We start from the raw sequence: 4,728 nt of genomic DNA on the forward strand, positions 1-4,728 counted from the left end.
ACGGTATCATGTGGCAGTGCCACATATTAAGACAATGAGCTCTCTGTTTTGGGTGTCCACTTACTTTTGGTCATATACTTCTAAATATTGACTACCTCACAGGTCATATCCCTCTGTATTGCTGGAAAAAATGGGATTGAAAAACAATATGGTGGTGGGAGGTAGTATGTCATCTAGGGAATTTTTCTAATATTTGGAGAATATTTTGTTTGCATTCACATTAACCTTTCTGGAACACTATTCTGGAGTGCTATATTAAAGTATGCCAAGCAGAGTGGAAGGTCTCCTCCTGTCATACTTCAATTCTTTAAGTTAAGAGTGGGCTAAGGCAGCTACTTGCTGTAGGAGTGACAAAAGGCACTTCACAATGTGGAAGATGTATAAAAAGAAGTTCTCTCCTGGTTGAAGGAGATAACGGAAATACATAATGTGTCTATGAAATGGTGGGAAAGCTAATAAAATAAAAAATGAATAAAAACGAGCTGGGCAAAAAGAAAAGGTCATATTGCATAACAGACCCATCAACAAAAGGCTGCAGAGGTGTAATTAATCTGGAACTATTTGCATTTAAGAACTGATGGATGAAGGTCTCATGTAATGGTTTCATGTTTTTTTTCTAGAATCTGCATGATGATGGAGGATCTCTGTAATCAGTCTTAAACCTATCATGCATATCAAATTATTAAAGTGACTTGCTGCAGTTAGCCTTTCTGCAGGTGAACTTGACCCACTCTAAATGCCAATATGAGAAATAACGGGATTGGTGCAGCATTGCCTGAGGGGGTCATAGGAATACTACATGGCAATAAAGTTCCCTGGAATGAGGACTCTGAAATACACTTAATGAACTCTAACAGTACAACTAAAATGTCTGTGACCTACTTTCATAGCAAGAGACAGAGAATATCTTTTGCAATAGTGGCAGAAGAAGTGGACAAAAATATTCCCTGCAGTATCTGCAGAATGAAATTCGGTGTGTTGAGTTTGCACAAATGTGGCACTGAAATGCAACAATGTTGGGTCCTCAATGTAGGAATTTTCGAGATGTAATATCCAGCTGTTTCCACACTTAACCTTCCATTGTAATACTATATTTGCATTGTTTAATGATCGATTTTACCAGATGCCAATGACCAGCCAAATGCAAACAACTGGTAATTATGATCTGGTGGTATGACAATGTTCATACTTGATGAGAACCATCCGAATACACCATCACTGTGCAATTCAGTATATTTGAGCTAAAGGGCTTCCATGTCTGGCTAGCATCTTACTGAACTATAGAGGGAAATAACAATCCTTATTTGCAGGGGCAACTATTCTCTCTTGAGTTTTGAACTAGTAATCTGTTGAGCTTTTTTTTTAAATTAAATGTCGCCTTCCATGTGTATGCCCTGTAACCTAATTCATTGATACACACATAATTATTTGCTTTCCCTAAACTAAAAAATGGTAACCAAATGAGTCAAGCCAAGCAATCACACTAAATATACCAATGGAATAAACTCAAAACACAAAGACTGACAGCGTATATTTCATCATTATTTTATCATTTCTATTGTGAGTTAGACAAATCTTTTGTGGCCGTATGAAGCTGAGGAAAAGTGTGTAAAGAGCTCCTTGTCACAGATTTCATGGCTGATAAAAGTGTATTATAGTTAGGTGGTGCCTCATGGAGAGAAGTGAGGCTGTGAGGAGAGTGCAGAGAAAATGATCCAACAAAACTGTGTGTAGTCACCAATGCACTTTCAGAAAAAAACAATTGGCAGAACTGGATTGTTGATCATTGGTTTGGTTTGTAATGGAGGATCAGAAGCGGGCCGTAAAGCTAATACACAGCTATCTCACAGCAGGATGTAAAAGGATCAATTAACTGCTCTTTTGCATACCTATGAATTTACTTTTGTGTGTGATTGTGTGTATCTCTTAAAATGAAGAAGAAAATGAGAGAGAAACTGACAAGATGGTTTGAGTCATTGTGAATCCTCTAGAGAATCTTGCAGTATCATATATGTCATGTCCTGCACTCTCTCAAGAGTGTGCTTCCTCTGTCTCTGAACACTGAGCCCATCACAGTCCTCTGTGCTATGCGGCTGGTTCTTGCTGCACAGGTCTCTTGATGAAAGGATAAACACCATTAAAAAAGAGGTGGTTTCTAGAAGCTACTCTTGTACAGCTGTTGGCCCAGTTTCCAAAAGGAATCATCATGTTACAGTGGCATACTGTTACTATTAGAGCTTGGCCATAAATAGGCCTGTTCCAGTTCAGATATCAAAATTCAAATACCATGTAGTGCACTGCGTAGGTCATTAAACAACAACTTCTACACCCAAATAATTTATTTATTTTTAATTTAATTAATTAATTTATAATTATATCTTGAATAGAAGGCCATTCATATTTAATCATTAGATGCAGACCCCCTACATAACATTTAGAGCCTTCTTTGTCTGTAAAAGCCACAGTTTTGTGGCATATCCAGTGCACTGTATAGAGAATATGGAACTATTTGAGCTTCTGCTGTTGTATTATACAAACTCAAAAGCTGCCTAACCTTATATACAAAACTAGCTCTAGTGCCTGAGAGCACAGCTGTGTAAAGAGTGGATTAACTCTTAATTTTCTTTACTACGAAAGAAATCACTTCCCTCATAAAAAGTGGGCAACTTATATGTCACTAAGATGCAGCACATCCTGAAAGGAGTGAAAGTACATGCAGAGCTGAAGGCTAGTTTAAGTCCTGATAAAACAGAGCAAACCTTTGATGTGTGCTGGAATCTTGAAACTTCATATTGGATCTGACTTTAGCATGTACCAATGATATGGGTCAGTGACTGTCCTGCAAAATGATGCTTTCATGCTTGGGTATAAAAGGGGCATCCAGGAAAGGCCTAGTGCTTTATGAGCAAGGATAGGTCAAGGCTCACCACTTTACCAAAAACACATCAGCAAAAAATGCAACAGTTCAAAAATAACACATAATATCATGCCTCCGCAACTCATCTGGAATGCAATAACACGGCTTGTCTTCGGTCTTCCTAAGTTCAGTTACGTCACTGCACTGATGCGCTCCCTGAAGCTGCACTGGCTTCCTGTAGCTGCACACATCAGATTTAAAACCCTGATGCTTGCCTACAAAGCCAAAAATGGACCAGTACCTCAAGTCCATTGACCTTCAAGTACAGCTTGGCTTGACCCACCATCCCTCAAGACGCATGGAAGGCAAGACTTTTTTCTGTCCTGGCATCCAGGTGGTGGGATGAACTCCCACTGTTTGTCAAACGCAGACTGAAGACACATCTCTTTTTACGGCACTTAACTGAGCAATGAGTTAAATATTTATTGTAATGTATTGTACTTCACTTTTTGAAATGTATTGCACTGTGCTATGTTTAACTGTTTCTATTTCTATGGGTATCAACATGGGCTTTTGTTTCTAGCAGTCTCTGAGCTCAGGACTGTCTTTCTCTCTAACCTATTTATAAATAGCAAAGATACTTTCTGTAGGTAGACAAAGCACTATTTGCAATTCACTCTGGATAAGAGCATCTGCTAAATGCTGTAATTGTAAATGCAAATGCAATATCATCAAAGGTTTAAAGAATCCAAAGAAATCTCGGTGCGTAAACAATAAGGCCAGAAACCACAAATGAATGCTTTTCAATCCTTAGACGGCACTGCAGCAAAAAACAATTGTCAATAAATGATGTCTGGGCACAAGGCCATCTAAAATGGACTGATGCTTAGTAGCAATGTGTGTTGTGGTCAACTTTATAGATTATTTATGGAAATAATGGACATTGTGTTTTCTGGGCCAAAGAAGAAAAGGACCATCTAGACTGTTACCAGTGTAAAGTTAAAAAGCCAGTGTCTGTTAAGCCAGGCATACATAGAAATCTTGCTCTTTGGTGACAGCTCACACTGTACTTTTGTGAATCACTCATCATGTGCAGCCAAAGCCTGCAATTTATATGCTCAAGCTGTATGAAAACATTTGGCCCGACTGACATGATGTGACATGGGCGCTCACATTGCATGTGAAATGCAGCCTCTACAGAAGCTCTGTCTACAATAAACCTGTTTAATTCAAAACAACACACAGCGCCCCATGATGTCCTAATCAAAACACTGGCTGTATTTCAAATGGCTCCCTGCTCCCTACATAGTGCTCCTGCACCCATAAAGTGCATCATATGTCTAATAAATTGCCTTCTGAGATTTAGCCATATGTGCAATTCCATATTGGACAAATAGTGCACTACTTTGGGGTAGAAGCCAGATTCAGCAACTGAAAAACCACTACAACAGCTTTGCTAACTTGTGCCACACTGTGCATTGAAGCTGAAGAACAGGCACTACAAAGACAAAAAACGTGGTATTTATTTATACCTCGCAGTTCTACTCAAGTCAAATGGAGCAAAGTCTATGACTATGTGTATATATATGACTGTGTGTGGTTCTGTGTGCAATTTTGAGAAAATTTCTCATGTCAGGAATCCACTGCTCATTTGGAGCTCATTTGGGCAGTTAATCAGGCATTGTTTCTCTCCGGACACTGACCGGCAAATGATGACATCTGTGAAGAGACCATTAACACATTTTGGACCAACATATGCTGCCTTCTAGACATATCTTTTTCAGGGAAACCCATGCTTATTTCAGCATAATACTCAGACCATAGTCTGCAAGTGTTAGAACAGCATGGCTGCATTATCAGTCTGGCCATAC

The sequence above is a fragment of the Pygocentrus nattereri genome, chromosome 27 (assembly GCF_015220715.1).
Source record: "Pygocentrus nattereri isolate fPygNat1 chromosome 27, fPygNat1.pri, whole genome shotgun sequence".
NCBI lineage: Eukaryota > Metazoa > Chordata > Actinopteri > Characiformes > Serrasalmidae > Pygocentrus > Pygocentrus nattereri.